Source organism: Ursus arctos, unplaced genomic scaffold, assembly GCF_023065955.2.
Source record: "Ursus arctos isolate Adak ecotype North America unplaced genomic scaffold, UrsArc2.0 scaffold_13, whole genome shotgun sequence".
Taxonomy (NCBI): Eukaryota; Metazoa; Chordata; class Mammalia; order Carnivora; family Ursidae; genus Ursus; species Ursus arctos.
The window spans coordinates 30,827,259-30,838,635 of NW_026622797.1; the positions used below are offsets into that span (position 1 = coordinate 30,827,259).

An 11,377-nucleotide genomic window follows, 5' to 3' on the forward strand; every position below is an offset into this window, starting at 1 on the left:
TATATATAATTTTAATATACTTATATTTATAAATAAAATAATGAAACATGTCAATATTTGTAAAATCTACCTAACTCCATTAACTAACATGTTCCAAATGATACATGTGTGATTCTGGAAAATAAAAGACATAGTCAAAATACAGGACAGATTTTAAAGTAAGAGTATAAAAATTCATTGATGGGGTTTAAGATCTCACATTGTTACTCGTAAGAAATTACCCCTTCTTGATTTTTGATACAGTATCAGAGAAGAATATCCATGACTATCTAAAAGCACTATTAAAATACCCATCCACTGGGGTATCTGGGTGGCTCAGTCAGTTAAGCATCTGATTCTTGATTTTGGCTCAGGTCATGATCTCAGGGTCCTGGGACTGAGCCTCGTGTGGGGCTCTGTGCTCAGCATGGAGTCTGCTTGTCCTTCTCCCTCTGCTCCTCCCCCCACATGCTCTCTCTCTCTCTTAAAAAAATAAAATCTTTTAAAAAATAAATAAAAAAGATCAAATACCCCTCCCTTTTTCCATCCACATATTTGTGTGAGGGCAGATTTTCTGTATATACTTTAATTCAAAGCAACATATCACAACAGATTGAATACAGATGCAGATGAATATCCAGCTCTCTTCTATTGATCTAATATCAATAGATATAATAGCAATAGATATAACCCACATAAATAAAAGCACTTTGGGGTTCTCAATAACTTATAAGATTATGAAGGGATACTGAGGCCCCACATTTAAGAACCATTACATTTAGGCAGTGAACGCATGAAGGCTAACCAACATGGCTGGCAACAGGCAGAGTGGGTCAATTTGAACAATATGAACCAATTTGAACAAAATGAAGGAAGGAGCTCCAAGAGTACCACTGAAAAATCAAGGACTGTTCCCATAATTAGGCAAAGTCAGTAGAAAATGCTAGATCCTCTCATCCTACCGGTATGACCCCTTTCACCCCCGCATATGACAAAGACCATCAGTACAGCACTATCTCTAAGCACAATGACCACAGATACATAAACAATCTTCCATGGCTTTTAGGAAACTCAAAGGATGTGCCAGAGCTCTCAGCAACGTTTACACAGGGAGGTAAAAGAGTACAAGAGTTTTGATTTTGCCAGCGCTTCCCAGAAGGTGGGGGCGTAGAAGCCTTATGTGAAATAATGCAAGAAGGGTTCTCTTCCAAAGCTGCAAGACCAAAAGTGGAGTGGGAAAATGGGAAAAGGGCATATGGAGGGAGGCAACAATCCAAGGGGTACTATTTCAGAGCATAGAGATGTAAAATATACTCTCTAAACTCAGTGATATTGTATGGTGTCCTTTATCATCAGATTATGAGCGCCTGGAGTACATTTTTAAGTGTACCATTTACAACAGTTACCAAAATAAGTGAAAGTAATCTTATTTTTATTCTATTTAAATGGTGTCCATAAACAGTATTTCTTGGAGAAAATTTCAGAAACTATAGCAATCTTTCAAACCAGATGGCCAGTATTATTACTACCATTTCAATTCCATATATTTAAACACTAGGCACAACATTTGAGTGCATCGGCAATAAATCTAAAAAAATAATTCAAGTTTACTGAAGATCAGGCCAACTTATATTCTATTTGATGGTCTTGTTTTTCAGCTCATGCCTATTAACAGTATGATGTGAGTGTGAATTTACGGAAGCACGAGTGAAAACCTGGGATCTGTGTTGTAACTGTGGGAACTGACAGACTCGCCAAAACTTGTACTGACTGAAACACAACTCTTTCTTTCTCAGCATATTCAGCAGTCTTGGATATTTTGATGTATCTACTTTCAAGCTTCTGCAAAGATATTCCCCACGTCTGAATAATTGTGCTTCCTTCCCATGCAAGTAAGTGAAAAGTAAGATTGTTTTCTTCGGAATAATGGTAGGCAAGCCACTATAATAACCCAGAAAACCAAGATGTCAAAAATTTGATGAGATCATTTATTTGGTCAGCTCCTATTATGCACCCACTATATGGGGGATCTTAGCAGCTTATTTTCATTTGGCTCTTATTTTTCCCAGAGGGCATATTCTTTCAAAGTACTTGTGTTTTGTTTTGTTTTGTTTTCAGCTATTTTGCTTTTGGTTTTAACTCTCCACTCCCATGCTTATTTTCCATGGGTCCCAGGTTCTGATGCTGTCTTGGGTATCTGACAGTAAGTAGAATGCTATGCTTTAAAACCCAAAGGAACAAAATTCTTACTGTTTTGCAGAAAGATTAAGAACAAAGAAACTTATTTCCAGATCATTTAAATACATATACTTTCAGAGGTATTATGTTCTCCCAGATAAAGCATTCTCATTTTTATTCATATTAATTACTGAAACAGAGACTAAAATATCTCAAAAAGCTTTCCAAGAATGTTATCTTTTACACTCAACTCAAGCACTCTTTGCCAACTACAAAGCTCACAAAGCTTATTTTATGAAAATAAGCCTTAAATGAATGAGGCCTATGAATCAAAGCAATTAGGTAGCATTTAGCTGGTTAGCCCACATATGTTTTCCTCATCCCTGCTTTAACTCACTTGTGTGCATCAAAAACAGAGATGTGAAAAGAAAACACAGTTAGTTGGTGGACCCTTATGATTCTGTCCAAATGATTCACTGATCAGTAGCCTTCATTTACTTTCTATTTCTGTTCTAATTCTCCCTCATGAATTTTTGACATTAGCAAAATTTCCTTCTATGATTTATTGCTCATGAAAACTTTCTTCACACTCATGTTTTATCAGATCATGTCAATTAGTATCCTGAAGTTCTAAGAAGCTGTCTCTACTAGCAAAAATCCTTTGTAAATCACCAGCATTTTTCCCTTTCACCAGCTGAATAGCTTGAGGCAGGAGGAGGAGGACAGGAGTAGTGATACATGGCGACACATGCATCTGTGGGCTTTTAGCTTCAGCGTCTTAAAGAATGCGGACACGGGGACATAGTTCAAAGAAACTGTGTTGCCTTCTGGAAGAGGCCCAGTTCTAACTGTTCTCAAGGTATTAAAATGTTTCCCATCAGTTTTCTTATCAAACAATTACTGAGCACCCTCCATACTCCATTCAGGCTTTTGGCTGGACTCCAGGAATACAAATATGAACAACATGAATAAAATAGAGTCCCTGATCTCAAAATTCTCATAGTCTAGTAAACAGAGATACACTAAAGAGAATCAACATAGGTTGGGAATATCATGCATTCACTCACACATATGGAGATCTTCCTGCACCATTCACTGTGTTGATCATGACAGCAGACGGGAACTCAGAGGAAAGGCCATTAGCCCAATTGGAGATTTCCGGGATGTCTACCTGGAAGAAACCACATTTGAATTGTTGTTATACAGATGATGACAGGGGCAATGGCATTTCGGGTAAGTAAAGGACATAGTCAAAAGCAGAGTCATGTGAAATGTCATGGACAATGCAGGAATCTATGCTATTTGCTATTTGTAGAACATTAAATGCCAGGATTAGAGATATGACAGATAGGATTGGTGTTCTGTGAAGGAGAAAGAGCTGGGCTGGAAGGAAAGAGCTCATCTTCTCAATGTCCCCTTGGCTAGAAGGAACTTAGAAAGGGTGAAGGTATTCTCTCAGCAAGGTATTAAAAACTCATTAGGCTAATTTATCACGATTGTAAAGAATTTGGGTCAGAACTTCCTGTCATCTGGTATAGACAGAAAAAGCAGGTTAGGTTCATACTATGGAAATAAACAAGAAGGTTAGCTGGACTGAGGATCGAATTATTCACAGACATACAGCACAAAAATGCACATACACACATCAATACTGGTAGAGCAATTTATTTGTATTAGCTAAAAAATATTGACTTAAAAGGTAGTATGTCTAAAGGCACTACCCAGATCTTGATTACTCCAAAAGGGAGTGAAAACAATCTAACCAGTTTAAACCAGAGTCCTGCTCACTTCCGTTCCGTGTCCTCTTCCCAGCATCTGCAACTTCTAAGACTAGAGATACCCTTACTATATGCTTCCGTGGGCAGGTTAAGGAGAAGACAGAGAAGTACTATCTCTATATTGCCCACTTTTTCCTAATCCCTTTCTAGCTTTCCTTCAAGGGGCCGGAGAAAAATCTGTTCTGTGATGTGAACTGCATACAAACTATTCACAGTTGACCACATCCGCTGGGCAAGACTCACCAATCCCAAGGAATGTACAAACTCAGGTTCCAAAACACAGGCTGACTGATCATTCTGGCCGACTAAATTGGGAACTAATTAAATGTTTTAACTGGAAGTCTCTCCTCACTGCAGCAGAACAGAGTCATTTTGAAGCAAACATTTCAATGAAACACTTCTTAGGGAGAATCCAATTTAACTACAAGAAACAACGGCTTCTGGTTGGCAGTACAACGTATTCCCACTTGATCCGCCCCGCCTACCACCCAGGCTAAATGTCACTTATGCTCAGAAGTATAGCCACAGAGAAGGAAAGATATTATATCTCATAGATATCAAAGTCATCAGAAACAGTCTGTTCTTACCTATGTAGGATTTTAACCTAGTCCACTGAGGCTGACGAAAGATTATATAAATTATTTACGTAAAGGAGATTTAAAGGAGTATTTAAACATGTTGGGTGTTGTTTGAATGTAGTAAGAGTGGGAGGTTAAATTATTCCTTTCATTTCCATTAGTAATTAGATGTTGGTTGAAGCATTTCTTCTGCCCAGCAATCCCTTAAAGAGGTATAGTGTTTTGAGGCAGCCGAGCACTAATTCTCTCCAAGCAGGGAGTCTCCACATGAACTTACAGCCCCAGCGTCTTTACAGGGGCAACTGGAATTAGATTAGCCTATGTGGATCTAAGAAGGGAATCTGATCAGAAACTCTGAGGGCCAGAAAGAGGAAGTTGCTACATGTCCTGAAGTGAGAAGTCTCCCCTTGGACTTCTGGCCCAAGCTTCCTTAGAAAATCAGAATCCTTCCACATGACAAAGTCCCCCATGTTATTATTAGGTATCATCCACTCACTCGTTCTAGATGAAAAAATTAGTGTCAAACACGAAAGCTGCTGCAATAAATACACAAACAAGTCTTCAAGTTGTTTAGCAGCTGCTCTTGGGCAAGAACTGTCTAGACTGGAGATTGCCATCAATGTTGAGTGACTTAAATACTTAACACAAGTCAGAAACTGTGCAAGGTTATGGTGCACAGACATGAAAAAGATGCATAAAATGGGCAGATACATAAAAAGATAACTTCAGATATTGTAAGGTAAATTCCAAGACAGAGACAAGCATAGAGTGGTATAGAAGCCATTCTAACAGAAGGGCCCCAGGGAAGAAATTCTGAAAGGAAATCAGGTCTAAACTAAATTTCGCTCGATGAGTAGGAGTTGGCCAGTTTAAGAAGGAAGGGGATGGGCACTGCAGTTAAAGGCAGCAGAAGAACCAAAGTAACGAGTGTATGGTTATCCCACAAGTAGTTTAATGTTCCTAGACTTCAAACTGGGAAATGAAGATTGGTCAGTAATCAGAAGCGAGAACGACGTAAAGTATCTGTCTCTAGTGGGAAAAAAAAAGAACTCTCGTAAACCAGAAAAGACAGACAGTCAAGTTTTAAACATGGTCAACAGATGTGAATAGGCATAGTACAAAAGTGAATATCTGAATATCCAAGAAACATGACTATTTGATTGCCTCACTAGTAATCATGGAAATGCAAAACACAACTTTTATGCTGATAAGAAACTTGGACTTTATCCTCTGGATAATGGTAAGCCATTGAATAATTTTGACAGAAAACCAAGAAGAAGAAAAAAAAAATAAAACAGACAACAGAAATAGTTCCACAGGGGCGCCTGGGTGGCACAGCAGTTAAGCGTCTGCCTTCGGCTCAGGGCGTGATCCCGGTGTGATGGGATCGAGCCCCACATCAGGCTCCTCTGCTATGAGCCTGTTTCTTCCTCTCCCACTCCCCCTGCTTGTGTTCCCTCTCTCGCTGGCTGTCTCTATCTCTGTCGAATAAATAAATAAAATCTTAAAAAAAAAAAAAGAAATAGTTTCACAGAGGATCCAGATATTGATACACTAGTTACATGGAAAAGTAAAGGGCCAAGAATAGCCAGGATATTCTAGGAAAAGAATAAAGTTGGAGGGCTCACTTTACCAGATATTAAGACTTATTATAAAGCAACAGTAATAAAGACAAAATGTAATGATAGACAAAGTAAACCAATGGAACAGACTAGAGGGTCAAGAAATAAGCACACCTATATGAACATTATGTTTTGGTAAAGACAACATTGCCAGGCAGAGGGCAATGTACCATATCTCTGTAAATGATGCTGGGTCCTCTGGATATGCACATAGAAAAAGAAAGTAAAATGTGACTCCTACTTCATATCACACACTAAGTTCAAATCTAGGTATACTGTAGAGCTGAACACAAAATGTAAAATAATAAAGCTTCTAGAAGAAAAGATAGGAAAATAATTCATGATTTGGGGGAAGGTAATGATTCCTTAAACAGAGCTCATAAAGCACTAGTCTTAAACAATTGATAAATTAGATTACATTAAAATTAAAAACATCTGTTCATCGAAAGACTATTAGAGAGTGAAAAGGCATATATATGTGGATAAATGATGTTATATTCATATAATGGAACACCACACAGAGATGACAATTAGTGTTCCACAACTATATGCCAACATCTGGGTGCCTTTCACAAACATAATATTACAGGAACAAAGCTAGACCCCCAAAAAATTATATTTCATATGTCACTTTCACAAAATGTAAAAGTAGGCAAAACTAATTTATGTTTTTTGAAATCCAGATAGTAATTATTTTGGGGGTTAGCAGTGAATAGGAGATGGCAAAAAGAAGACTTTCATAGGTGTTGATAATATTCTGAGTTTCTGTGGGTGGTCATTATACAGACACAGTCAGTTACTGAAAATGATTTTCCCGTACACCTATGGTATGGGCCTCATTCTGGATACCCTGTATATTTGATTCAACATAAAGGCTAAAAAGCACCAGTAAAAGTCAAGCAGATAAAGTACATGCGAAAATGACATTAGGTGTAAGTAAAGTGCTGTCTATACTTGCTATAGTTTGTCCTTAACAGCACCTTAGACTATCTTCTTTTAACAGACATGTTTGCATATTACATACCTGAGAATATTCTTTATTTAAAATAATCAAACAAACTGTTTGGTGCACCCAATAGCATCGCCAAATCTAACACAATATTAAGTGGAAGAAGTCAGTCATTGCATGTACATAACGTTCAAAAACAGGTAAAACTAATCTATGGTATTAAGAGGTAGTTTGGGTAGTCTTTGGGGACATAGTGGGGAACTGTAAGATGCTGATAATGTTCTATTGATTGGGTGGTGATTACATGTGTTTACTTTGTAATAAGTCATTAAGGTACATACTCAAGGTTTGTGCATTTTTGTATGTTATATGTCAATTTGTAAAATTATATTCAAACACAAAAATATAGAATATACCCTGTAAGAGAGTTGGTGAAGGATATAACATCATTATTTAGAACTGAGAAAAAGGTAGGAAACTGGCAGAAAAGGCAGACGATCTGACCCTGCCAAAAAAGAATACTGTTGGGCTCATAGTACATTGTCCCTGTCCAAGGTCATTCACGATCTTTGACCAAGTAGACTTTTAATAAATATGCTCCCCTTCTAGCTGCAGAATATCAGCCTGGAATTTTTCTCAAAGGAATTTCTGAGCTTCAAAGAGCCTTCTTTGGGAAATATGCACAGGATAAACTTTCACAGGTAGGATTTTTTCCCAATTATTTACAATCTGTTTCAGTATACCGACTATATGTTAGTTTCTACCCAAATGCTTTTGTTTTTTAGCTAAACTTCCATCTTGAGAATTAGCTCTCTTTATATATAAGCAAAGTTACCAATACACTTTAGGCATTTTGCAATACAACCGTAGCCTGCAATTCCAAAGTATTATATATTTCAGCTTGCTTTGGCCGATTCTTATTCTTAATCTTTTTTTAATTACTGTTTTTGTTTTTGTGTGTTTGCTGTTCTACTTTGAGGCGCTCAGGTAACTTGCCTCCAAATAAGCATCTTCTTTGTGGATCGTTACCTTAAGTTTAGTCTCTATCTTGCTATTCCTTCTCAGCAGTCCCCAGCATGGTCAAATCTTTTGGAACTATGCTTCATATAGCCACAGATAATTCTTCACTATGCCTGCTTTGCATGCCCTCCTTCAGAGCATGACAGCTGCTTAGAGTTACTACTAGCCTACATGCTCCATATATATATTTACCCTAGAAGACAGAAGAAAAAAGCTGGAGTAAAGACACAGCCAGGGGCAATGCATTTTTTGCAACCCAAAGTTGAAGGTGGCGATGTCCTTACTTAATTATTTTTTATGTATCACTCACAGTCATTTTGATAAAGCTCTTGCATAAAGTCTTTTAAGGGCAGCAAATCAAGCAATTGCCCTGGGACTGTGCTTTGGAGACCCTGCACTGCTAGGTGCTTGTAGTCTGATTATTCTTTTCCTGGCAGGAGGGTGCCCAAGTAAGGGCTAGGAGGGCTGAGAGAGGAAAACCAGAATAGCAGTAAGCAAGAGTCATGGTCTGGAGTGGGGCCAGAGGCTGACACTGGGGTGGCAAATCTGAAAAAATGTCATCGATGAAAGTGACAAGAGCGGGGAAGCTGAGATATGTACAGGAATCGTAAAACAGGGAAATGAGAAATGAGTTGGGGAGTAGATAACCGGAAGTGGTGGTCTAAATTGCTGGTTAACAAACCTGCTGTGAATTAGGAATGACCTGAGCATTAAGAAATCACTGACACTGGGTCCTCACCAATACACACACGGAATGAGACGCTTCAGAATGAGGCCCACGCGTCTGTCTTTTTCGTAGCTCACATAGATTTCTGATGTCCTATGTCAGCGGAGCTGTGTCTTAGGGAACCACCACTCTGGAGAAACCTGAAGTGGGGGCTCTCACTTGCTTTTTACAGAACTCCAGCATAGACCACTCTGGGAGTCGAGGGTTGTTTAAAGGGGCTGGCGCGAGGTGAATAGTTTGCTAGTGATTCAGGAAAATGGCATCAGGAGAGAAAATTTGGTTCACAAACTAAGAAGGGAAGCCAGTTTAGTACTAACCTCTGTCATGGGAATGAATCTAGCATGTTGCCTGTCTTTTCAAAAATGATGGGAACGTTCCTAGTAGATCATTTCCCTCCTGGTGGAAAAGACATTCCTACTTGAGGTGAAACGAGCAGGAAGCAAAAGGGAACGACAGTATGCAATCTGCCCATCAGCTGAATATTTGCTTCTCTCCGGTTACTGTCACAGAAGATGATACTTGCATTTTCGAACAAAGGGGGGGCGGTAAATAAACTAACGTCAGAGGCAGCTGTGCTTGGGTTGGCCTACGCGGAGCTCCGAAGGGAGCCTCACCAGGAGCTCTGAAGGCCAAAAAGGAGGAAGTTGCAAAGTAAAGTGTCTCTTTCAGGGACAGAAGAAAGCACCAAGGCTTGGTTACCAAGTGATGGGTATTCAGCAAATCCCAAACACGTCTTGGGATGACAACACGAACGGCCTGAAGCAGGACAAGAGTGTGCCTGCATGTCCTTGGCTTGGCTCTCCCTCCTCCAAGGCTGGCATTGTGTCTGTGCTATTGTCCGCTTCACTAAAACGGAATTAAGGGAGCTGAGGTAAGCCATTGACCAGAGTGTTTCCTCAGCTCCTGAGGAATGTTTACTGAGGTGTGGTGTTTTTCAAAGCCTTTAATAAGAAGTACGCCATGTCCTCCGTACCTTTATTTTTCTAAATGTGTGGGGAGGACACACTGTTTTCGCTCCTTTGCCAGCATTCCAAAACATTCTTGTCGCCGTGAATTCCATGGCACCCTGTGAGGGTGGACAGCAGGGTGAGAGCTTTGTACTGCAGTAATATATTCAGGTTTTCCAAAGTAAAGAAACCGGACTCTGTAGAGACATCCTAAACTAAGGTCCCTCAAAGGTGTAAAATGGAAATCTTTTTGAAAAAGGCAATGTGTGTGGGAATAAAATTAGAATTCACCTTTGCCTTTGGGATTATAAAACAGAAACAGGAAAAAAAATGCTTTATTTAATATCTTCTTCTTGGCATTTTGATCCCTCCTGAAATCACTATCCATAATTTAGCCAGGCCACGAAACAATGTATCAGAAAGCAAGCTGTGGATTTAATGATGTAAATATCTGTCTTCCTCATGCAAGCACTGAAACTTTACTGATTTTACTAGTCTCCACCAACCTCTGTGACACAGAAAATGTTCTCTCCCTGCAAAACAACAGCCTAGGATGGGGCTTTTCCTCTCTGCTGGATAAAAACAGTACAGAAGTACCTTTCACCCAGATGACAACAAGTAAAATAGGAGACACAGTAGAGAAGAAAAACACTTTTTGTCTCTGTTAGTTGAGAGACGGAGGTTTACCAAGAATCCACAGGGGAGAAGTTTCTTAACCAAACTAAGAACAGTTTGCAGACTCTACTAAAATCCTCCTGAACTTTGAAGGATATGAGAAATTTTGAACTCAGTGAACTGAGGTGCCCATATTTTGGGAATTAACAAGTGTGTGTCCTGATTTTGGTTTTCTTTTCACAGCATCCCACAGTTACATTCGTGCATCATTTTTCAAAATGGGGCAGCACGGTGCACTGTGGTGTAGATGTTAACAAAAATTAATGTTTGGAGAAACACTAAGGGAAATCTCTGTAGGAACTACAATCTCTTTATGAACGACAATTGAGGGGTTGGAGGCTTCTTCACTCAAAGAACTATCCTTTTAGAAGCCAAAGTTGTAGCCCTAGTTTGTGAAAGGGATGGTCCGATGGGTTCACTGGGCATCATTGTTTCAAAGAACTGGCAATAGACAGTAAATTACAGAAATTGCCTTAAGATTGGACTGTACCTTTAGATCTTAAATATCAAAATATGAAAATAGACAAGAAAATTGACTATAAAGAAGAGTACTTCAATTTTCCACAGTTAGAAAATTAGGATGGATGTAGAAAATTCAGGAAGATGGCTTACTGTAAAAAACACCTATGTGTTAGAAAGGCAAACAATTATAAATGGTTCTATTTTTTTATAAAAGAGTTTTAAAATACACTTCTCTATTAAATTAGCATCATCAAGGCCATTTTATCCACTAGTCATTTGAGCCCAGTGCCAATGGGCTGTGAGATTTTTAAAGGTCCAGAAGAATGATTGAAACTTGAAAAAAAAAAAAGTATTGGCTCCAAACTACAAAATGAAAGCTGTAAAATGAAAATTAATTAACTTAATTAAATGCCTACAAAAAAATAACATTACATCAACTAGTCGACTGCAACTCTACTCTTG

At 38.7% G+C, this 11,377-nt stretch overlaps 1 long non-coding RNA gene across 5 annotated transcripts in view; it reads right to left on the reverse strand.

Annotated features, from left to right (window-relative positions):
- LOC113259452 (uncharacterized) overlaps window positions 1–11,377 on the reverse strand; it is a 351,228-nt gene that overhangs the window by 186,446 nt on the left and 153,405 nt on the right. For all 5 annotated transcript variants that reach the window (XR_008958944.1, XR_003317598.4, XR_003317597.4 and 2 more), the window contains one exon: window positions 3,225–3,328. This is a non-coding gene — a long non-coding RNA (uncharacterized LOC113259452). The remainder of the gene's footprint in view (window positions 1–3,224; window positions 3,329–11,377) is intronic.